This window comes from Macrobrachium nipponense, chromosome 2, assembly GCF_015104395.2.
Source record: "Macrobrachium nipponense isolate FS-2020 chromosome 2, ASM1510439v2, whole genome shotgun sequence".
In the NCBI taxonomy this organism is placed as follows: Eukaryota; Metazoa; Arthropoda; class Malacostraca; order Decapoda; family Palaemonidae; genus Macrobrachium; species Macrobrachium nipponense.
The window spans coordinates 37,277,814-37,303,741 of NC_087201.1; the positions used below are offsets into that span (position 1 = coordinate 37,277,814).

At 41.6% G+C, this 25,928-nt stretch overlaps 1 long non-coding RNA gene across 1 annotated transcript in view; it reads left to right on the top strand.

Annotated features, from left to right (window-relative positions):
• The window catches only part of LOC135221414 (uncharacterized), a 135,337-nt gene that overhangs the window by 72,360 nt on the left and 37,049 nt on the right, over positions 1-25,928 (top strand). Inside the window, exon 2 of the long non-coding RNA XR_010315935.1 lies at positions 10,482-10,562. This is a non-coding gene — a long non-coding RNA (uncharacterized LOC135221414). The remainder of the gene's footprint in view (positions 1-10,481; positions 10,563-25,928) is intronic.

Sequence of the window (25,928 nt, forward strand, 5' to 3'; positions counted from 1 at the left end):
TCTCTCTCTCTCTCTCTCTCTCTCTCTCTCTCTCTCTCTCTCTCTCTCTCTCTCATCTCTTCTCCTCTCTCTCTCTCTCTCTCTCTCTCTCTCTCCATGAAAACAAGAATTTGATTTTAACTTTAATATAGTGGTATGAAAAATTTTACCCAGTCTTTTGTAGTGATGTGTCATCACTTGCAAATCCTGTACTCGGACTGTCCTCAAACACACAACTGCAAAGTGATGATGACTAGTAACAATAAAGAACAACTCACTCCAAGGTCAATATGGTGAAATGTATTTTATATATAGTCTTATATAATTAAAATTCAATGGTTGAATTAGTTATTTTGATAGTGTATATTTTTGTGTTTATATAATGTTTTTGTTAAAAACAAAAAGTTTTAGTGAACATATGGTCTTAATTGTCCCACTATTTTATTATTTATGATCTTAGTGATCTCAGATTGATTTAATAGCAGTACTTATATTATATATAATAATAAATCTTAGTGAAAAAATAACTAGAATGAAAAACATGAAATAAAAGGGGGAAAAAAATGCTTTTCCGGCAATAGTGTTGAGTGTTTATGCTCGACCTCACAGTTCCGAAATCCAAAAATTCCAAAAACCAAGACTCATTTGGCCCCATGTTTATCTTTGGTCCCTTATGGGTCCAGTTGTGTCGTATAAAGTTAGTGTTGGGTAAGGCTGATTATATAATCAAGGGCATCCTGTAATGGCAATCTCATATTGAATAATGGAAAATTAGTAATTAGTAAATTGATACTTTGTTAATTTAACCCTTTAATGCCGATAGAACGTATTAAACATCGATATAAATTGTCTGTTGGGTGCTGATTCGCAGAAAAATTAGTTATAGGCCTACTAGGCGAAAACTTTTGAATCATGCGCCTTGGGGGATGCTGGGAGCTCACGGATCAAGGCGTTGTTTTATTTACAATTGTTACACGGGTGCGCAAGCGCGAATTTCTTTCTTATCGCACTAAAAAGTATCAGCGACACATCCCAGAAATTATTTCGTCACTTTGACATAATTTTTGCACCATTTTAAATTCGCCATTACATGGAGTAATATATATATGAAAATATGTGCAATTTCATGTAGAATACAACAAAAAATCTCATGGTTATAGCTTTTATCAGTCTTAAAATATTTTCATATAAATAACGATATGTGCCAAAATTTCAACTTTCGGTCAACTTTGACTACCGAAATGGTCGAGAAATGCAATTGTAAGCTAAAACTCTTATATTCTAGTAATATTCAATCATTTACCTTCATTTTGCAACAAATTGGAAGTCTGTAGCACAATATTTCGATTTATGGTGAATTTATGAAAAAAAACATTCCTTACATCCGTGCGGTAACTTTCATCCGATTGTCGTAATGTTTGCACCATTTTAGGTTAGCTGTTACGTAAAGTTTTGTTCATGACACTTACCTGTCAGATATATATATATACTATAGAGCTATATATATATAGTTGTATTCTCTGAAGTAGACAGAATTTCAAAACTCCCGGCACACGCAGTGATCGGCCAGGTGGTTAGTACCCATTCCCGCCGCTGGGAGGCGGGTATCAGGAACCATTCCCATTTTCTATTCAGGTTTTTTCTCTGTCGCCGGTACTGTAAACACCTGTTTCCAGTACCTCCGCCAAGGATTTTGAAAACTTCTTTTGCCTTGAGTATCCTGAATGTCTTTTGGTTTTTTGACTGGATTTGTGGCTTGGCATACGCGATCGTGGTTTGAATTTGGATTTGGCTTTGACTTTTCATTAAATAAGATGTCGGGAACTAACTAGTTCTACTAGTTTCAGAGTGTGTAGTGTGCAAGAGTGTAAGGTGAGGCTACCGAAAGCTTCAGTAGATCCTCATTCCGTATGCACGAGATGTAGAGGGCATGTTTGTTGAAAGAATGATAGATGTAAAGAGTGCAAGAGTTTAACTGATAACGATTGGAAGAATTATGATTCTTACGTATGTAAGCTTGAACGTGATGGAATCAGGAGGTCTTCTTCCAGGAGTGCTTCTGTTAAAAGTCAGGGTAGTAATTTACCTGATTCTAACCCAACTGTAGATGTTGTTGCACCTAACCCTGTAATATTGCCTCCGGGCAATGAAGTGGTATCTACAGAAGGGAATGCCCTTGTTATAATTATGGAATCGATTCGTAACCTAGAATTGAAAGTGCTCGCGCTCCAAACAAAAGTGAAGTGTAGTGAGTGTGTTCGTGCCCCTAGTGTTGTGGAGGGGGCGTCAGATTGGTCCCATAACACCTCTAGGCCTAGACCTCTGTCTGACTCCCAGGACTTAGGGAATGGGCTAGTCGAAAGCCGAAGGAGAGTTACGGGAACTAACCACCGGTCTGGCGCCCCTTCGGCAGGACCTGTAGACGCATCCCAGGCTGCCAAGGATCATGCACGAGCATGAATTCTGAAAGAGTGCTTTTCGTCCTCCGAGGCGTCTTCCCCTCACCGGGATTGGAGCTCTCGGAGGACCTCTCAAGATGGGAGCGGTAAAGATGCAAGATGTCGCACAGGTGCCCGTCGTCTTTCCCGCCGTCTTAAGAGAGGTTTTAAAGAAGAGGACGCTTCACGTCCTCCTTCTCGACCTGCACTTTTGTCCTCTCCTGAATGTTTCGAGGACATTACTCCACAGAAGAGACTCAAGATGTCTTCAGATGAGGACACTTTTGAGTATTCAGATCGTCCTGAGTTTATTCCTGAGAGAAAAGAGAGGGCGTCCCCTCGCCCATCGTCTTCTCACAGGATGAGTCCTTCTCCTGATCGTGGATCCTCTCCATCCAAGAAGAGACTTGTAACGTTGCCTCAACAATTGGCTTCGTTTTTTGCAAGAAGAGAGGAAGAACCCCTGTCGTAGAAAGGACCTTTGGTTACCTGTTAAGAAATCCAGGCAGTCTCCTTTGTCTTCTCCTCGTTCTTTGACCTCCCCTGCTTCGTCGCCTTCTAGAGGACGTCAACTCAACCGGAAACGCAAAAGCGTTCCCTGTGAGAGAGTTTCTAGAAGAGATGGAAGTGACATAGGCGCTAGATGTCGCACAGGCGGCCGTCGCCTTTGTCAGGAGGTGGAGAACCTTCAGAAAAGGCTTCATGATGACGTTCGTCGGTTCTCTGGATAGGACCCTCGAACACTTCAAGATCGGCGCGAGACTGCCCAACGTCGGGAACCTTTCTTAGATGCTTCTCGAGATTTGGATATCTCAAGATTCTTCTGAGCGTAAAAAATCTTGAGGCTATCGTGACGCTATACGTCCGATATATCAGGACGTTCAGCGAAGCTGTCAGAAGGAATTCATTCAGAAGCGTTCGATGCAACATGGAATTCTTCAAGACCGAAACTTTCGACAAGAGGATGCTCACGAGGACGTCCCTGTTGAAGCTAGACGTTTTAAACATAGTTGTTCATTGAGAAGTTGAAAGGGACACCTTTGAAGACGATAGACGTTTTTTGTATCATGACTCGCCAGGACGCTTGCGATGACGAGTTTATAGTTGCTAGACGTCCTTCAATTCAAGACTACGGTCGTGAGGACGCTTTGAAAGACGCGAGACTTTATTCACATCGGGACGAGCGGCAAGAAGCTCGCGAGGTTGCTTTTGAGGACGTTAAACGTCATAAGCGTCAAGACACTAGCGCATACGATCGTAAGGATGCTTTTGCAGGCGCTCGACGCCTCTTACGTCGGGACGCTCTTCAGGAAGTTAATAAGGATGCTTTGGATGACGCTAAGCGTCCTGGACGTCAGGACATCCAAATTAATACTGATATTGCTATTCAGGATAGACGCCCTGCTCTTCAAGAAGATGATCAGGAGCAGGATGCTACGCTGGGAGTTCCTTTACAGGAACGTGATAAGGACTCGAAGATGACAACGAAGCAGAAGCAAATTTCTTCGTCTATCCCTACTTCAGAAAGAGGCTCCCTTTTACGAATGGGACCTCGAGGTTTAGTTACTTCCCGAGCTTCCGAGGACCCTTCTGTGATTACCAGAGAAGGAGAATCTGCCGATGAAGAAGAGCCTTCGGAGTCATCATCGTCAGACTATACAACGTTGACTCGCCTTTTGAAAGACTTTTTCTCTGACAAGTTTCAGGCTCCAGTTCCGCTCTCTCCGCCTTCTCAGCTGACCTCTTTGAAGGCAAGGAAAGCGCCTGGTTTTGTTAAAATGGCTACATCGCTCTCTACTAAAAGAGCGTTTAAAAGAATGCATGATTGGATGGAATCTAGAAAGGCTAAGGGCAAGACTTCCTTTGCTCTACCACCAGCGAAACTAAGCGGAAGAGCTGGAATCTGGTACGAGACCGGAGAAGAAGCAGGATTGAGGCTTCCTCCTTCTGCTCAAGGTGATTTCTCCAATTTAGTAGATGCATCGAGGTGGTCTTACCTGTCATCGGCTAAAGTGTCATGGACGATGTCAGAAATGGATCACCACCTTAAAGGCATTTACAAGACGTTGGAAGTTTTTAACTTCTTAGACTGGTGCTTGGGTGCTCTAGACCTGCAGTCTAGGAGCCCTGACTTATTTCATTAGAAGAACTATCAAGTGTCCTGTCGTGCATGGATAAGGCAGTGAGGGATGGTTCCGACGAATTGGCATCCCACTTTGCAACTGGAATCCTAAAGAAACTTGCACTTTAGTGTAGTTTTACCGCTAAGTCAGTGTCGCCTGCGCAGAAGGCGGAATTGTTATTCGCTCCCTTTTCTTCTAATATCTTCCCACAAAATATGGTGAAAGATTTGTGTGTGAATCTGCAAGAGAAAGCCACACAGGACCTTTTATCTCGGTCATCTAGACGGCCTGCGGCTCGATCTTCTACCCGAGTCGCTCAAGCTCCTAAGAAGAAGTTTCAGCCCTTTCGTGGCAGAGCTCCCCCTAAAGCTACCTCTAGAAGAAGGGGCTTCTCAAGAGACAAGACTCCTGCAAAAACTAGAGGATAGAAATGACGTCTCTGCCCTTCAGGCACCGGTTGGAGCGAGACTCGTTATTCGCAGAAGCTTGGAGAGTAAGAGGGGCGGACACCTGGTCCCTCGAGATAATCGAGAGAGGGTACAAGATTCCTTTCCTCTCTGTTCCTCCTTTGAGCGTGAAGCCCGTAGACCTGTCGCCGTCATACCAACCGCCGAAGCAACAGATCCTACTCTATCTCCTGGATCAAATGTTAGAAAAGAGAGCCGTAGAACGGGTTCTATCATTGGTTTCCCCAGGCTTCTACAACAGGTTATTCCTGGTTCCGAAACATTCTGGGGGATGGAGACCTGTCCTGGATGTCAGCAGACAATCTTTTCGTAAGAAAAGAGAAATTAAAGATGGAAACGTCTCCAGTCTGTTATGGGAGCCTTAAGGCCAGGGGATTGGATGATGTCTTTGGACCTACAAGATGCATACTTCCATGTCCCGATCCACCCTCGGTCCAGGAAGTTCCTGAGGTTCGTATTGAAGGGACAGGTCTTCCAGTTCAGAGCTCTGCTTCGGCCTAAGTACGGCTCCTATGGTCTTCACACTTCTCATGAGGAACGTAGCGAAGTGGCTTCATCTCTCGAAAATAAGTCTCGCTCTACCTAGATGATTGGCTCATCTGGTCGTCGTCGGAGGCAATGTGTCTGGAGGACCTGCATACGACGTTGCAGCTGACGAAGGCCCTGGGCCTATTAGTCAATTTCGAAAAGTCCCATCTGACCCCGACACAGTCCATTGTGTATCTGGGGATTCAGATGGATTCAGCGGCTTTTCGAGCTTTTCCATCTAGAACGTCTGCAAAAATGCTTAGAAAAAGTGTCAGCCTTCTTAGGGAGAGAGACATGCTCGGCAAAGGAATGGATGAGTCTGCTGGGGACCATTTCTTCGCTGGAGAAGTTTGTTTCCCTGGGGAGGTTGCACCTCAGGCCGCTCCAGTTTTTCCTGTCAGAAAACTGGGAAAACCAGGAGAATCTAGAAGAGACTTTGAGAATATCTCGTCGGTCAAAGACTACCTGAAGTGGTGGCTCGACCCAGTCAAACTTTCGGAAGGTTTGTCCCTCGAGCTACGGAGCCCCGACCTAGTGTTGTTCTCAGACGCGTCCATGACGGGCTGGGGAGCAACTCTGGGGAAGGAGGAAGTGTCAGGCCTCTGGAGAGGGGAACAGAGGACTTGGCACCTAAACCTCAAAGAATTGGAGGCAATTCTGTTGGCTCTTCAGTTCTTCGAGGGATAAGTTACGGGCCGAATTGTTCAAATCAATTCAGAACACACCACGGCGTTGCTTATACAAAAAAGCAGGGGAAGACGCATTCTTGTTCCCTGTTCAAGATATCGAGAGAGATCCTGCTTTGGACGAAAGAGAGGAACATAATGATATTGACGAGGTTCATTTCAGGAGTCCAAAACGTCCGTGCGAACATCCTCAGCCGTCGAAATCAACTGCTTGCAACTGAATGGACTCTGCATCTGGAAGTCTGCCAAAAGTTGTGGAGACTTTGTGGACGCCCAGTAGTAGATCTATTCGCGACATCGAAAACGAAGAGGCCTCCTGTTTATTGCTCCCCTGTTCTAGACCCAGGAGCTGTAGCTGTAGATGCCTTTCTATGGGACTGGACGGGGATGGATGTCTACGCCTTTCCACCGTTCAAACTCCTGGCCCCGTTTTGGCCGTCAAGCGACGTTCACAGAGGTCATGCCTTTCTGGTGGATTACTTCCCAAGGATTCTACCAGAAGAATGGATCTACTCAGACAACCCCACTTCGAGAGGTATCACAGAAACCTCTCTGCTCTGAGTCTGACTGCATTCAGACTATCGAAAAGTTGGCCAGAGCGAGAGGTTTTTCAAGAGTGGTGGTGAAAGCTATTGCCAACGCAAGAAGAGCTTCCTCTTGAGCTGTTTACCAGTCGAAGTGGGCTGTCTTTAAGAGATGGTGTAGGAGGAAAGACATTTCCTCCTCCAAGACCTCTGTGAGCCAGATCGCTGATTTCCTCCTTCATCTAAGGAATGTGGATAAACTAACTGTCCCAATGATCAGAGGGTACAAAAGCATGTTATCAACTGTTTTTCGACATAGAGGTCTAGACTTGACCAACAATAAGGACCTTCACGATCTTTTGAGGTCCTTTGAAACTGTGAAAGTACCGCAACTGAAGACTCAGTCTTGGAACTTGGATATAGTTCTAAAGTTTTTGATGTCAGGTCCTTTCGAACCTTTGCATATGGCCTCTTTAAAGGACTTGACAAGAAAGGCTATTTTCCTAACTGCTCTGGCCACGGCAAAGAGGGTTAGTGAGATTCAAGCCATTAGTAAGAATGTGGGTTTCAGAGGACACGATGCAGTGTGTTCCCTGATTCCTTCTTTTCTAGCAAAGAACGAAAATCCTTCCAATCCTCAGGCCAAGATCTTTGATGTCAAGGGATTAACGGAGATCGTGGGACGAGAACCAGAGAGAGTCCTGTGCCCTGTCAGGGCTCTCAAATTTCATCTGAAAAGAACCAAACTATGTAGAGGCCTATCGGACAGTCTGTGGTGTTCCGTAAAAAGGCCAGACTTACCAATGTCGAATAACGCCCTAGCGTTCTTTTTAAGAAGGACCATCAGAGAGGCCCATTCTTCATGTTCAGATGGTGATATGAAGCTTCAGATGGTGATATGAAGCTTCTGAAGGTTAATGCGCACGAGGTTAGAGCTGTAGCAACTTCGGTGGCATTTCAGAGGAATATGGCACTCAGTGACATACCGAGTGCCACATTTTGGCGAAGCAACTCTGTGTTCGCTTCACACTACCTCAGGGATGTGAAGACGGCATATGAGAATTGCTACTCGCTTGGACCATACATAGCCGCAGACACAATCTTGGGGGCGGGAAGCAGCACGAATCCTGTCCTATAGAAAAGGGATAGGTGTGCTTTTAATTTATGGTTTTGTTTTATGGTTGTAGGGTCGGCCGCTTGAGGCGGACTTCCCTTTCTGTAGCCTAAGAGTGTAGGGGAATAACGTTCGTTAGGCTAGGTCAGGTGGTGGTTTTATGCTTCGTTGCCCTCAGAGTATGGTCAATATGGTCTGGTCGCATTGTGGTCACGCTCCCGTTGACAGATCATCTAGAACTCACCAGCTATACAGGTCACTACCTTGCTGGAGAGACTAGTAAAGCAGAGGCAGAATTGGGTGACAGTAATCACAATGTCAGCTATGCTAACAGGTAAGGAACCAAGATGTCCAATCATGCATGTAATTTGTTTCCAAAATCATCTATTCTGTCCCTTCCCATTCCAATGGTGGGATTCAGCTATATATATATATATATATATATATCGGACAGGTAAGTGTCATGAACAAAATTATATTATGATACAATAAAGTTTGTTCATACTTACCTGGCAGATATATATATAATCAAGTACCCATCCACCTCCCCTCAGGGAACAGTGGCACTAGAAAATCTGAATAGAAAATGGGAATGGTTCCTGATACCCGCCTCCCAGTGGCGGGAATGGGTACTAACCACCTGGCCGATCACTGCGTGTGCCGGGAGTTTTGAAATTCTGTCAGACTTCAGAGAATACAGCTATATATATATGCCAGGTAAGTATGAACAAACTTTATTGTATCATAACAATATCATTTTATATGTGGAAATGTGTGCAATTCCATGTAGAATACAACTAAAATCAACCCATGGTTGTAGCTTTTATCAGTTTTGAAATTTTCATATAAATAACGGTAAGTGCCAAAATATCAACCTTCGGTCAAATTTGACTTTACCGAAATGGTCAAAAATCGCAGTTGTAAGCTAAAACTCTTACATTCTAGTAATATTCAATCTTTTACCTTTATTTTGCAACAAAATGGAAGTCTCTAGCACAATATTTTGATTTATGGTGAATTTATGAAAGAAAAAAAACATTTTTGTACATTAAACTTCCCTGTCAGATATATACTTAGCTTTAGACTCCGTCGTCCAAAGCTAAGTATATATCTGCCAGATAAGTATGTACAAAACTTTATTGTATCATAACAATATCATTTTCCTTATGTCTGCGCGGTAACTCTCCTAAAAAAAATCAGATTTTTTCATCCGATTGTCGTAATGTTTGCACCATTTTAAATTAGCCGTTACATAAAGTTTTATATTTGAAAATGTGCGCAATTTCATGTAGAATACAACTAAAAACAACCCATGGTTGTAGCTTTTATCAGTTTTGAAATATTTTCATATAAATAACGATAAGTGGCAAAATTTCAACCTTTGGTCAACTTCGACTCGACCGAAATGGTAGAAAAACGCAATTGTAAGCTAAAACTATTACATTCTAGTAATATTCAATCATTTGGAAGTTTCTAACACAATATTTTGATTTATGGTTAATTTATGAAATAAACTTTTTCCTTCCGAAAAAATCAAATTTTTTTGTCCGATTGTCGTAATGTTTGCACCATTTTAAATTGCCATTACATAAAGTTTTATATATGAAAATGTGCACAATTTCATGTAGAATACAACTAAAAACAACCCATGGTTGTACCTTTTATCAGTTTTGAAATATTTTCATATAAATAACTATAAATAGAAAAAATTTGTCCTTCGGTCAGCTTTAACTTGACCGAAATGGTCGAAAACTGCAATTGTAAGCTACAACACTTACAGTCTAGGAATATTCCAACAGTCTAGGAATATTCCATCAATTACCTTCATTTTGCAAGAAACGGGAAGTCTCTAGCACAATATTTCGATTTATGGTGAGTTTTTGAAAACTGCTTTTTTTTTTTTTTTTTTTTTTTTTACGTCCGCACGTTACGAATTCATGCATCATTTTGTGATAATATTTTCTGTGTTGCCTTAATCGTTTTACAATGAGTTATATACCAAAATGATCACAATTCAGTGTACAATACAACGGAAAAAAAGTTAACTTGTTAGCTTTAACCATTTTGCTCACAGCACGATTTGAATACAATTATATATGAAATTTTGTTTTCGTGCTATCATATATTCCATTATTTATATATGATGATGATATTTTTTTTCACTTCTGATGGTTGCTTACTAAACTTCACACAAAGACAAAAAAGGGAGCCAAAAATTAACAATTAATCTTGAAAACTAAGCGTGCTGGGGTTTTTTCGTAAAAAAAAAAACAAAAAAAAAACATTTCTTCCGCTTTGGCGCTGACTCCCAGACCCCGCCGGCATACGGGAGACGATTATTATTATACTCCTTCGGCGTTAAAGGGTTAACAGAGAGAGCAGTAATTTTTTATAAGAAATTATAAAAAAAGAAACTGATTTTTTATGGTTTACATTTGAATGATTCAGTTTCTCTCCTTGGAAGGGGACTTACCTTATATTTATTGGCTATGAAGTAAAAACCAAGTCATTTTTGCTATGATTAACATTTGTCACAGGTAGTTTAGTGGAAGTGGAGATTTCATGACATACTAGTACCATACTTTTAAGACTGGATTTTAGACTTATTTTATTCTCTTTCAGTTTGCAATGTTCCCCAGTAGTGATGATGAGGATGGGGTTGAGATGAATCCAGATACTCCACCCTGTGAAAACCCAGACAAGGTAATAATTCTAATCGCCTTCCATCTTCTCAAAGAGAGGGAGTGTGTGTTTTTTTGTGATGGCCACTCTTATTAGTTATTTTTGTCCCAGGAAGTTTTGTCCTCGTGTTGGACTAATATTGAAATGGAAGTAGGGAAAGTTTAAGATTCTGAATTTAATTAACAAAGAAGGAAAACAATTACACTGGAAAAGAACATACCTCTATAATAACTCTTATACATTCATGTTTTAGAGCTTCATGGAGAGAGAGAAAAAAATAGTCATAGAGCAACTATTTGCTATCTTTAAACTCTATTGTTTGAGGAACTGAAGAAGGGAAAGTTGCCAGTATAGAAGAATTTCAATAAAAAAATTTATTTTCTAAAAAAAAAAATAGATTTTACGCCATGGTAACATGTTATCGCGTAGTGCATCTAACTGCATTGGATATGACCTCCCTAGTAAAATATCACTTGAAAATATTTGTGCAAATTTCATAATTTTCAGTGTTGGGAGCGCATCGAGGTATCTAGTTACTTTTCTCCCCTTCCCTCAGTCAAAGGAAAGGAGTTCCTGTCTTAATGAGCTTTTGGTGTAAATGCAAGCAGTAGAAGATGTGGAATGCTCTGTGATTTTTAGAGTTTTATTGTTTTTCAACCATTTATGTAATGACAATAATGCCAGACATGAAGTTACAAAATCCAGAAAAAATACAAATGAGACTAGCATAAAGTAAAAAAAAGGAGCAGTGTGTGTGTGAGCGCTATAGGCTTTGAAGTACAGTTTTGGTATCATAGTTATCTCTGCATACTGTAATATCCTTCAATAAAATGTGATAAAACAAAAACTTAAGCATCTCACCCTCTCCCTGTCTGGGAAACTGCTGCCCTGACCATCAACCCACATAATGCTTTCTCTATTGTTTCACTTCCTTAAAGCAACACATACTCACATACTGTATATCTTTGGTTCCCTTGGGGTCCAGCTATATAATAATAATTAGTTTTTCCATCCAAACCACGGAGTTGTATAGAATCTACTCAGGCTGGTGGATAATGCTGATAAGGTTTTTTTTTTTTTGTGTAGTGAGGGGGGGGGCTGATGGATGGATGTTTTTTTTAAGGAGACAGGAAACACCAGAGTTAGCGTCAGGGAGAGAGCAGCCGAATTGTCCAGGCAAGGTGAAGTAAACAAACCCTCCAAGAGGGAAGAATCAAAACTGCAATGTTCCCTCTTCCTATAAAACAACCTCCCCTGCGACTTAGGCCAAGCATGACATTCCGGGCAGGAATTCATTGCTGTACAAAAATTTGCTCTGCACATACTGCAAGTTTTATGGGGATCTGTAGCTGACAACGCCCAAAACCTAGAGCACTGGAACCCCTGAATGCCCACCAAAATACTCTTCAGTTTCTAAAGCGTCCATATAACCACAGATATGAAGTCCACAATACGGTGGAATTATACCACAAACTCAATAATCATAGCACAAGGATGAATTCAAAGGGGGGGGGGGGGGTTTAAACATACAACGTAAAAACATGCATTTAATACATTAATAAAAGATAGAAATTACATTTGAACGAACCTCTTGAATACAGGAAATAAATTAACCACTATCCAACTTATAATAATAGTAGTTCAAACCACATAAACACTATTACGACAGGAATACCAACACACTCAAATCAAATAAAGGGGCCCCAGAAAGGAGGAGGAAATCATAAAGAATGAATATCCTGACGATTTATAGGCTAATTCTTATATAAATCAAACTTGTCACTATAAAGCTTCGTTATTAATAATGTTTATTATTCTCCATGAAGAATACGGGATCCTCCACATCTGGAGGAGTGGTACCACAGGTGGTTAACTAACTCCAGGCTCAGTCGAGCAGCCACAACAAAATCACAGCTGGGATGAATAACAAAGGTATTCAAAACCTTAGCATGGGATAGCGAGATCCCCCTGGCTCATAACTGAATCAGAGGTGGCGAGGTGAAATCCAAAGGACCTCCAGATAGGTTATCTGGAGAGATCTTTCAATTTGAAGATATTGGATATTCAAAATAAATTCTTAGGTCCTGAAAATAGGGCAAAGCACCAACAAAAGCAGCAACCATCAAGAAGGAAGAGACAGCAGTATTCTATGTCCACGAAGGAACGGAAAAAATATTCTGCATGTGACAAGGGTCAGAGAACAACTTGCCTGTTCTCACAGAAGCTAAGAAGTCGCCCCCCTTATCCACAGTTGAGGGACCACACACAACCTCCTGAAAGACAAACACGAAAATTAATAACAAGCAAACAATTGTTATACTCAAGATGAGGTCAGACAAAAAGTGAAACTTACTAAACTAGGTTTAACAAATTATATCCAAACAAATTTTAATTTAATAATACTTAATGAAAAAGGATCGCCTACTGACTCTGGGGCACATACATTGACAAGGCCATGAAGACTCGAGGGAAGCCATACCAACAAATACACACACACTCAACACTGAAAAAAGCAGAACACAAGCAGAAAAAACTACTTGGAAGAAGAGCAAAACATGAGCATCCACTCCCCAAGGCGGTTAAGAAAAGACTGGTGCATCACGAGGTTGAGTGCATGGTCTCTGACCAGCTTTCACCTTGTACACGCAGGCGATGCCAGATCTCACAGACACCTTGCTTTACAATCTCAGATTGTTTTAACCGGTTACCAGCTGTCGCCTGGAAAATATCATATTGTTTGTTAAGACCTCAGGTTTGTTAGCTATGAAAAACAAATTGATATAAGAATTTGTCATTTTCATACATTCAACTTACCTGTCAGATATATACATAGCTATCGACTCCGTCGTCCCCGACAGAAATTCGAATTTCGCGGCACACGCTACAGGTAGGTCAGGTGATCTACCGGCCTGCCGCTGGGTGGCAGGACTAGGAACCATTCCCGTTTTCTAATCAGATTCTCTCTGTCGCTGGGAATGTAAACATATGTTTACTTTCCCTCCTGATTTGATTTTCATGTTTCATCGCCATCGATCTTCTGGCCGACTTTTAACAGGGAAAGTACTGGCATCAGTGGTTCGGCATCACGCTTTTAATAACTTTTTTATAACTTTTAATGAATTTAATTCAAAGTTTTTGAAGAATTAGAGAAGTGTAACTACCGAAGTTTTCGGTAGACAATTACATAGTTTGCAAGAAAGGGAAATATAAATATTTATTCATTGATAAAGTGTAATAAATGTTAGAATTTGATTGAGGAAAATAAGGTAACTTCCTATTTGAGGAAGTCAGAAAAACATAGAACTAGATATGCTTTCTTTAGAAGCTTTAATAGCTCTTGTTCTGACGAGCAGTTAGAATATTAACTACTGTAGTTTCTCATCACCTTACTTCACAGAAACTACACAAATTCATTTGCAATTTGAAGATAAAGGAATGTAGCTCAAGATACGAGCTATTATAAGGTAAGAAGTGATTACAGTGTTCCCCGTTGCAATAGAGGGTGGTCTGATCGGCTCTGTCTCGCTCCCAGGCCTAGACCTCTTCCAAGCTCCCTGGCCCGGAGTGAGAAAGGAAAGTTGAAAGCCATACGGAGGTTATGGAGAATCCCCACCGATCAGGCGTCCCTCGGCAGGTTCTGTAGGACGTCCAAGACTGCCTGGATAGCCATTGGAAAAGGCATCCTAATTCAATGTGTTCCCCTTATTATTATCGTCTTGACGAATAAGGAGAAGAAACATTCAACGGCGTAGATTAAATGAAGATGCAAGATAATCTCGTCTGGCTATCGGAACCTCAGAAAGAGACGGAGAAAGGAAGACATCATTCGATAACAGTTGCGGTAGAGGCATTGCCCTATCCGGGTTCGTCCCCCCCCCATACAGCTGGACGGGGGGGAGCTCTATCCCATGGGGGTTTGAAATAGTTATTTCAATAAATTCCTCATCGGTACGTGTATATAAAAGGAAAATATATCTATTCTGAGAAGAACGAATTAGATATTAAAGAATATTTGTTAATCGAATGAATTATATGGATCTCGTTAGTGATTACACATATATATATCTTTTAAGCTTCTAGCTCCTCGGGCATGAAGCTCCGGTAACGAGGGCTCAATGCACTAAAGTGTCTGAAAAACAAGGCGCAAAGCGCCTGCAAAGCGCCTGAAACAAGGCGCAAAGCACCTTGAAGGGCCTGAATATAGGCGCAAAGTGCCTGAAGCACTATCGAACCAGGATCTTCATCGGAAATGGAAGTCCTTCTCATTCAGAAGAAAGGGAGGGCTATGTCGAAAATGGAAGTATTGTCGAATTCTAAGCAAGAACAAATGTACAAGAGATCGGAACCTTCCGCACAAGCGGAACCTTCCAGAAGGCGGAAGATTTCAGATTCAAATCGCCTTCCAGGCTCTTGGAATTTTCCAAGAGGGAATATTTTCCAAATGTGCAGAACATTTCACATAAGCGGAATTTGACAATCACTCGGAACCTTCCGCACAAGCGGAAACTTCCAGACGTACAGAACTTTCCAGGCGAGGATCGCCTTTCAGACGCTCGGAACTTTCCAGCAGGGAATCTTTTTCCGGATAAGCGGAACTTTCCAGGCGCGCGGACCTTCCGCCACAAGAAAAACTTTCCAAGCGCGATACGTCTGCTAGGATCCAGGAGTATTCTGATCACGATACTCCTCCTAGGCGCCAGGAGTATTCGGAACGCGATACTCCCGCCAGGTGCCAGGAGTGTTCCAATCACGATACTCCTCCCAGGCGCCAGGAGTATTCGGAACGCGATACTCCTGCCAGGCACCAGGAGTATTCCGAGCACGATACTCCTCCCAGGCGCCAGGAGTATTCGGAACGTGATATTCCTACCAGGCGCCAGGAGTATTCCGATCACGATACTCCTCCTAGGAAAGCAATACTTCTGCCAGGCGCCAGGAGTATTCCGAGCACGATACTCCTCCCAGGCGCCAGGAGTATTCGGAGCGCGATACTCCTGCCAGGCGCCAGGAGTATTCCGATCGCGATACTCCTCCCAGGCGCCAGGAGTATTCTAGGCAAGATACTCCTGCTTAGCGCCAGGCACTTTCTCTACAAGAAGAGCCTGGACACCGTCCAAGAGTCCTCAAGGCGAAAGGTGAAAGACATTCGAGGCTTCTCCTGATAGGGACGGGAGTGTCGCACAGGCGGCCGTCGCCCTTGTCAGGATAGTCTTAATGCAATAAAGGCAAGAGCAAGTTCGGCTTTTTCCTGGCAGGGACTCAAGATGTAGCACAGGCTGCCGTAGCCCTTGTCAGGTTAGAGTCGGTACTGCTAAAATCCCTTCACCTTTCGAAAGGAAGCGCTCTCCTCCGGTTGCTCAATCTTCTCCCAACTTGAGGAATGGAAGATAGAGCAGAATTGTGAGAATTAGTTCAGTATTAGTAAGAGGATATTAAAATCATCCTCCTTCTAAAAAATAATGCAACCAACCATTTACAGAAAGAGGGGCAATAGTTTGGAAGTTGAACAAGATTCGTACGAGCTCTCATTCATTGATTAGAGGCTCTTCCAGATAAGAAAGGCGTAAAATACGGACTTATCTCCAAGATAATAAAAGCTGGAGAGATTCTCTTTGATCCTCGGTTGTCATTTGCGATCTCTTTCGACTAGTACTATTCGGGTTTATTGACGAAAAGAACGAACAAGAGTAAGTAAAGTTTCCATTCTTTCTCTGCATGTCGGAGAGGAAAGAATGTCGTAGAAGACTTAGTGTATACGACTACTGAATGACAAGTCATATACGCATTCCATAGTTGCCTTTCTGGTTCGCTACGGAATTATCTATATCTACAGGATTTTCCTAGTAAGGTTTGTTACGACAATACCTACTCAGCTTCGGTATTTAACAAAGGTTGTTTGGCTTAAATTTGCATTATTGAGAGCTTTCTTAGGCTCGAGAATAATTTTATTATATCCCTTCATTGAAGGGAGTAACTGGCAACTCAGAATGAATGCAGCCAGGCAGTGAACGAGACGGCTGTAATTGTAAGCCAATTCAGTACCATCCAGTTCTCGGTCGTGATCGGTTGGTTACATCTCTCTCTCCTAAGGGATCGAATGGTTCCCCGTATATTCCCCCTACAATCAGGGACTTAACCACGAATTGAGGGGATTTTTAGGCAAACATGAATAAAACCACGAATTGAGGGGATTTTTAGGCAAACATGAATAAACGAACATCGTATTCGTTTTGCTAAGGATCTCTCTCTGCCTCGGCGAGGAAAGAATGTAGTAGAAAATTCACCTTAAGATAACGGCCCCTCGATATGGGACCACCTTGCCGTGGTGAGGGGGCTCTTGAACCCCAGGAATTAGTTCCCGGGTTCAAACCAAAGAGTCTCATACATCGTTATATTTGGAATAAATTTTGTGGAATTTTCCACTTTTTGTAAAATTTGTTGGACCTGACAAATGGGAAAAGGTATCATAGCTGGGAATGGATTTATATCTGAAGCTAAATAGTGGGAACTGTGGTGGGACGATCAACTGCCCGATAATGTTTGGACCTGAGTTTTATCAGGCGGAACTATTCTGCAGGGCTAGACCACGGATTCCAGGGGGTCTGGTTCTGGTCTGGGTTTAGGACTCTCGGCATTCTATTCCGGTTTGCCCATAATGTAATTAGGGTGGGGATGATTGTATTCTTGTAATACTCTCAGTCCTATCAAGCGGGTCTGGCTTACACTTGGGCCACTCTAATTATGTTGTGCCATCCCCTGTGGGGTAGGGTAGGGACGTGGACATTTGGGAGTCAGTTTCTCACTTGTGCCATTAGTGGAGGAATAAACTCCATGAAAGGCTGATGATATCTTTTTAAGTTTTCAGTTTATACTATATATATATATATATATATATATATATATATATATATATATATATATATATATATATTATATATATATATATATATATATATATATATATATATATTTTTTTTTATTTATTTATTTTTTTTTTTGCATACATTCGATCTTTATGAGTTGTAGGAATAAAGATTCGAGTACCCCTGGGCCCTCTGATGATACGGTTGGCACAGATGAAGACCGCTGCACCCATCTTGGAAACTGAAAATCCCCCAAATATTGATGAACTTGTATCGACTTTGAGACATGAGGTGGATCTGCTGAAATGCAGAAAAATTGGTGGTAACTCTGGAACCATTTATTTCCCCAAGTATTGAGACTGGGGAAGATAAATCTACTTTATTCATTGAGTCTCTCCCATTAGATATGAGATATGAAATAATAAATGAAGAATTTTGCAAATATGGAGCTATTAAGACAATAGGAATTAAATTGGCAGACACTTTACAGTCCTGGAAGGTTTGGATAACTTTTTCAGATTATAAAGAGGCTTTGATTGCCTACTCTGAAATATAGGGAGTCTAGAAGAATATCTCATGTTTGGGGGTTTAGTAAAAAGGCCCCCTTCTAACCCTAAAGGTATATTACAAAAAACCCAGACAACAAACACAATTAAACATCGATAGCAAAAACCCCCAAGCCTGGAAAATGGCTGGTAGTATCAGTTAAAGAAAACCAGGGTAACATAATACTATTCAAGAGATACTTGCAGCGTCAAATAGGAGGCATTAATAATTCAAAAATTACATGCTTTGGGCAAACAGCTTTTGGTACATGCAGAATCTGTGGAAACAGGCAGCCATCATATCCAACTGGAGAATACCCCAGAAGGAATTATCAAAGAAGTCAAGCCTCACTACAATTTTAGCTATGCTAAAGGTGTCATCTTCCACCAGGACTTATATGAATTTTCAGAGGAGGAAATCCTTGATATGTGTCCTCCCAATGTTTGGAAAGTTTATAAAGTACCTAGGTCATCTATGATTATATTTACATTTTGTGATGAAGACTTGCCAAATTCGATTGAAGTGGAAAAGGAAATAATTAATATACGTCCCTTTAAACCCCGGCCACTCCAATGTTTCAACTGCTTTGGTTATGGTCACCCATCTCGAGTATGTGTAAGACCTAATGTTCTGTGGCACATGCTGTCTCCCAGAGCATGGCGAGTGTCAAGACAGTTAAATTGTATTAACTGTAAAAAGGAGCATAGTCCCAGAGATAGAAATTGTGAATCTTTTAAGGACGCAGGGAAGCTTTGCTTAAATCCTATGCAGAGCACATAAGTGAGCTATGCAAAGAAGCTCTTAGCTAGGACAACTAAATATAGTGATGTGGTGAAACAGAAATATAAACATTCTAGTTCTCCCAGCAAACAACCACCACTGAAGAATCAATCTCGTCCTTCTATGAGCAATCTAGCTCCTAGGCCTAAGGAAAGGAGCTCCATCCCCCGAACAAGACAACTTCCTGATTCAGAGCTTGAAATTGTTCAAGCTCCAGAAGCTTCCTCTGTGGGAGCTTCTCAAACCCCCTCTTTAGGGGTCTTTCGGGCTTCTTCTGAAGCCTCCGTAGCCTCGTCTCTAGAGGCATCCCAGGTTTCAAATCTCTCTCCCAGATTTAGGGAACCTTCCACAAGAAAGATTGCAGACCTCAGTACCTCATGTGGCAAAGGTACATCATGTAAATATCGAATGTGAAAATACAGGTAATAAAAGATCACGTACCCATTCCACATCTCCTCCTTGTCACCAGCCAAGTAAGGAAGGCAAATGTAAAGTTATGCCATCAAAAAAACCCCAAAAAATAATTCCTCCTCTGAGAGTGAAATAGACCACCAAGAAAGAATAGCATGAAACCCAAATCTCCATCAGGGAAAAGCCCTCTCTTTCAAGAGCTTCATATTCTTCATTTGGTCAGCCTACAAAAAAATCTCTTTCATAGGTCCCGCGCTTTTGATATCCTGCAATGGAATTGTAAAGGAGCTGCGTACACGAGCAGAAGAGCTTAAAGGTTCTGTTAAGAGAGAGTAATCCTGTATAGTATGTCTGTCAAGAAACCAAATTAGGTCCAGAGTTTTTTAATCCTGGGGTTAACCATGAGATTTTCCTCCTCGGTCCCTCCTGCCTGTGACCGTGCACATGGGGAGCTGCTATTATTGTGAATTAAATCTTTAGAATACTCTCAAGTATCCCCTTACTACAAATTTACAAGCACTTGCACTAAACATAGTTTTAGAAAAGCAGATTACTGTCTGTTCCATTTACCTTCCTCCTAGATCTGCGTTTTTCAGTAGCTGACATTCGGTCATTGTTAAATCAATTACCGCCACCATTCATGCTTCTAGGAGATTTTAATGCACACAATCCACTGTGGGGAGGTGACTCTATAGATAATGGGGGAAAAGTGATAGAGGAAGTTATTAATAATAATAATATTGTGATTCTTAATGATGGTACGATGACTTACCATAACATACATTTTAATTCATATTCAGCTATTGATTTGAGTATATGTTCCTCAGACATAGCTTTGGATTTTAACTGGTCTGTTGATGAATATCTGGACGGTAGTGATCACTTTCCTATCCATTTAAAGTTCGTGAGAAATTTTCCTACAGAAGCACCACCAAAATGGAAGGTAATGGAAGCAGACTGGGTTAAATATAAGACGGGTATAAGATTAGACAAATCTTATGAATCTTTTAAATGCCACTTAGCAGCATACGAATATTTTTCAAACACAGTGATAACAAGTGCAGAGGCTGCTATACCAAAAACAAGTGGAAAACTACGAAGACCTGCTGTCCCTTGGTGGGATAAGAAATGTGCTGTTCTCAGAAAAATTACAAGAAGATGCTATAAAAAATATAAGTCAAGTGGCACATCTACTGCTAAGATAATATATCAACGAGCTATGGCCAAACAGCGTCGATATTTTCGTAGTGCAAAAAGAAATACATGGATATATTACATAAATGGAATCAATTCAAAAACGCCATCCAGAGTAGTTTGGAAGAAAGTAAGAAAGCTTGCAGGGAAATTTTCTCCTCCTAAAACACCCTCTTTAAAGGTTGGAGATTCACTGATAACAAGTCCCAAAGATGTAGCTGAATACCTAGGTCAGCACTTTTCCCACATCTCAAGTGCAAGTAATTATTCAACCGACTTCCAGAGGATTAGGAACACCCAGATTCCTTTAGATTTATCTGGTGGTAATCTTGAAGCTTACAACGCTAAATTCTCTCTACATGAGCTACAAGATGCCCTTTCTTCAATGGATGATACTTCTCCTGGTGAGGATACTATCCTGTATGCAATGCTTCGACAGTTACCCGAGGAAGCAAAAACATACCTCTTGAAGATTATTAATAAAATTTGGGATACTGGAATCTTACCAAGAGGATGGAAAATTGCTGTAGTAATTCAATTCAAAAACTAAATAAAAACCCTTATGAGACAACAAGTTACAGGCCCATAGCTCTTACTAGCTGTGTATGCAAGCTGATGGAGAAGATGATCAGCTCTCGTTTAGTCTGGCACTTAGAAACACACAAACTACTTTCTCCACTCCAGTTTGGCTTTTGCAAAAAAACAGATATACCCTTGACCTCTGCTAAGACTTTCTAATCAAATTCAACAGGGCTTTGTAAACCAGTGTCAGACAATTGGTGTATTCTTTGACTTAGAAAAAGCCTATGATACAACATGGCGTCACGGAATTGTTAAGCAGTTTCATAAATTAGGCATACAAGGAAACATGATTAGGTTCATTAACTCCTTTTTAACAGACCGGTTTGTAAGAGTAAGAATAGGAAATCATTTATCTTCCCCATTCAAACTAGGTGTTCCACAGGGGAGTGTGCTGAGTGTAACTTGTTTTGCCGTTGCCATTGATAGCGTCATCAATGAGATTTCAAATCCTGTACAGGCCTCACTTTTCGTTGATGATCTAGCTATTTATTGCACTGCATATGAGATGCTGAATTGGCTTGCAGGTATTTACAAAAATCCATCAACTCTCTCTCGATGGGCAAAACAAAACGGCTTTAGGTTCTCAACAAGTAAGACAGTTGCTGTTCGCTTTACTAGGAGTAGACGTCATGAAGTTATACCAAATTTGAAACTTGATGGGTCTGTTCTACCATATGCGGATGATGTCAAGTTCTTAGGAATGATTTTTGATTCCAAACTCACATGGTCCAAGCATATTGAAAATTTAAAGTGCAAAGTAAAGAAATCTCTCAATCTTCTGAAAGTGGTCTGTGGCTTCAACTGGGGTGCAGATAAGAAAACTTTGCTACAACTATATGATGCATTATGTAGATCAAAGTTGGATTATGGATGCAAGATTTATTTCATTAAGCCTTGCAAACAGTAAACTCCAACGAACTTGATGTAGTCCAAAATATGGGATTACGTATTTGCTCTGGGGCTTTTCCAACATCCCCCATCGAGAGTCTTTATGTGGATACGCACCAACTTCCACTTGATTTACGACGTGAAGAATTAGGCCTCCGATACTTGATGAGGATTAAAAGTAATGCTAGCAATCCATCAAATAAGGTTATTAATCAACTTGATGCTAGCAAATTCAAGCCAAGATCTTCTGTTCCATTCCAGATCCGGCTAAATGCATCTGTAAATGAAAATTCTATACTGACTCAGAATGTTCATGAATTGGCCCCTTCCAAAATTCCACCTTGGTTCATACCAAAAGCTGAACTGTGCAGAAAAATATAGAAAAAAGAACACCCCTAATGAAGAAATAAAGTCGCTGTTTTTAGAACATGATGAAGTTCATAATAACGACTATAAAAATTTATACAGATGGCTCAAGTCAAGTGAGGGAGTAGGTTAGCTGTGGTCACTGATAATTTTTGTAATGTTGCAAAGCTACCTCCAGCTACCTCAGTATATACAGCTGAACTATCTGCTATTGTAAAAGCCCTAGATATAGCATATCATTCAAATAAGAAGTCTTGTGTCATATACTCAGACTGTAAAAGTGCTCTGGAAAGCCTGAATAATTATAATTCTTCCCATCCTTTAGTACAAAAGGCTCAGGCGTGGCTGTTTCGCATTTCTTGTAGGCATAAAACAGTACGTTTTTGTTGGATTCCTGGTCATGTTGGGATCCCAGGTAATGAAGAAGCAGACCGAGAAGCAAAGAGTGCCTGTTCCCAAGGAGAAAATTGATACAAAGTCGAGTCCCCCCATTTTGTATATGAAATCTAGATTCGTAGCTATAATACTAAGAAGTTGGCAGGAGCGATGGTCATCTCTCCCCTTCTTGCTAATAATAAGAAGTTAAAAACAATTAGACCTCAAGTAGGAATTTGGCAATCATCCTATCAAAGCGACAGGAGGACTGAGATTATATTAACAAGGTTGAGGATTGGTCACTGCCGAATGACACACAGTTTTCTTCTTGATGGTGGTAGTGCTCCAGTGTGTGTTCACTGTGATAGCCCTTTGACAGTTGAGCACATTCTGGTTCACTGCACCAGGTATGTAAATGAGAGGCGGATGTACCATCTGAATGGTAAAACTATATCTGAAATTTTAGGAGACAACATGGATGTTGGCCCTGTTATGAGTTTTTTAAAGGCTTGTGGATTTTATAAGTGTCTAGTAATTTTATATAGATATAATTAATTTTTTATTTTAATTTTATTTTTACCATAAATGGTCATTTTACTTTTAATCCCACTAGAAATTTAGTGTCGATTTTACCGTTTTAAACATTGATCATCAGAGTATCTATTTTAAACTCATTATTTATATCATTCCTATTAAACTCATTACGTATTTATCTTCCATTTGTACTCATTATCACTATAGCGCTGAATGACTCTATGGGTCCCAGTGCTTGGCTTTGTGCCAGAATCACATATTCTATTTAAGATAACGTTACGGTTAAGCCTTATGCACACACACTGGTTAATTACCGAATTCCTACTATCCTTACAAGAGTTTCCTAGATGAATGCTGTTTACCACAATGTGACGGTATTATAAAGGATTTTAATTCGGCAGAGCACGATTTAACCTATTTGGAAACAGACACGGAACGTAACGATCCTTACCAGGTTCGATGCGGGATTTTGCACGTCCGTGAGAACCACCTTGATCGACGATAATAACTGTTAACGTATGTTTAACGTTTATTGGAAAGAGTTGTGAGAACCTGCGGAAAGTGTTCACAGATCTCTTCGCAAGGTAGAAGACGAATGAGCTTCTTATAGATTGCTTCCTTTTCCTCGAAACAAGAGAGGTAGCAAGATACGCCATCTTTAATTTAAATAGGGGAATAAACTTTAGTCTTTTTTCCCCTAGTTCTATATATTCTTAACAGATATTAAGATAAATGGGCGTCAAAAGAAGAAGATGAATGCATCAGTTTGTTCATGAAACTTACCTGTCGAGATATATATAGCTGTATTTCTGACGTCCGACAGAATTTCAAAACTAGCGGGCACCCACGTATGGTGGGCTGGCCAGGTGGGGGTAGTACCCAAGTTACCCGCCGCTGGGAGGCGGATATCAGGAACCATTCCCATTTTCTGTTCATATTTTACTGTCGCCGGTTGCTGGAAACGACTGTTTACCAGTACCGTCCGTCTAGGATTTTTGATTTATCTCGCTTTAAATTATCTGGATTGACTTTTGGTATCGACTTCTGGATCGTTGGATTGGCATGCGTAATAGTGGATTGGTTTTTGATTTTGGATTGGCTTTTCTGTGTACATGATGTCGGGATCAAGTACTGGAAGTTTCAGTGTGTGTGTGAGGAGTGAATGTAAGGTGAGGCTTCTTAAACCTTCAGTTGATCCTCACACAGTTTGTATGGAATGCAGGGGGCATGTTTGCTTGGTTGATGATCGGTGCAATGAATGCAAGGATTTGTCTGATGATAAATGGAAGATGTATGAGACCTATCGACGTAATTGGAGCACGATAGTCAGGAGGTCTTCCTCCAAGAGCAGTTCTACAAAAGGTAAGAATGTAACATTTCTCCTCCTCTAAACCGGTAGATTTTGCTCAGCCTAATCCTGTTTTGTTGCCTTTGGGCCCCAGTGCTGTGTCTGGAGAAGGTAAACACCCTTTCTCTGATTCTTGAGTCTATTCGCGCTCTTGAATCGAAAGTGTTGGCCTTAGAAAAACTGGCCCTGTGAAAGTTTGTGATAGTGGCCCTAGTGTTTGTTGGAGGGGGCGTCAGATCGCCCCATAATGCCTCTAGGCCTAGACCTCTATCGGACTCCCAGGACTCAGGGAGTGGGTATGTCGAAAGCCGCAAGAGGGTTACGGGGGCTCCCCACCGATCTGGCATCCCTTCGGCAGGCCTTGTTGCTAAGTCCCAGGCTGCCAAGGAGCGCGCACGAGCGCGTGTCCTGAAAGATTGCTTTTCGTCCTCCGAAGCGTCCTCCCCCGCGCAAGGGGGTGGAGCGCTCGGAGGAGACTCGCGTCCATTGACAAAGGACTTTTCGTTTTTGAGGACGCTTCACGTCCTATGTCACCACTTTCGTCAGAGGAGCGTATGACTCTTTTCCTCCTCAGAAGAGAGGTAGAGTTTCTACCGACGAGACGTTGGTTTCCGCGCAACAGGCGTGTTCACCTGAGAGGCAGGTAGCTGTACCTGCTAGAAGGAAAGGAGGCGTCCCCTCGCCCCTCGCCTTCTCGCAGGGTCAGTCCTGCCCCTTCTTCTGCTCCTTCGTCACCTACGAAGGATATCCTTGTGTCCCTTCAGACCAGATTATGTCTCTATGCTCAGAGGACTCGCACCCAGCAGCAGTCGAGCCTAAGCGTAGAAAGACGTTAGGCTGCCCGTCAAGAGACGAAGCAGTCTCATTCTCTCTCGTCTCGTTCGTCTCTCTCTCCACCTCCGGATCGTCACCGTTCTCGTTCTCCAATAGATCTTTCGCTCTCGCTGTAGAGGACGCTCGCCATTGGAACGCTCGGCTTTTCGAACAAGCAGGACGCTTTTGCGCTCTCGGCAGGGCGCTTTTGAGGACGCTCGGCAGGACGCTCGCCGTTCGAAGAGGACGCTTTGCATGCTCGGCAGGACGCTTTTGCTATCAGGTAAGGAACCAAGAAGTAAATCTTTTACTTAATTTAAGTTTCCTAAAATCCTATTCTCTGTCTACCCACCATCCGAAGGTGGGATTCAGCTATATATATATCTGACAGGTAAGTTTCATGAACAAAATGTTATTGTTATAATACAATTAAGTTTGTTCATACTTACCTGGCAGATATATATAATTAGAGTGCCCACCCTCCTCCCCTCAGGAGACAAGGGTCATGAATATATATGAACAGAAAATGGGAATGGTTCCTGATATCCGCCTCCCAGCGGCAGGAATGGGTACTAACCACCAGGCCGCCCACTACGTGTGCCGCGAGTTTTGATTCTGTCGGAGTCAGAAAATACAGCTATAGATATATCTGCCAGGTAAGTATGAACAAACTTAACCCTTTGAATA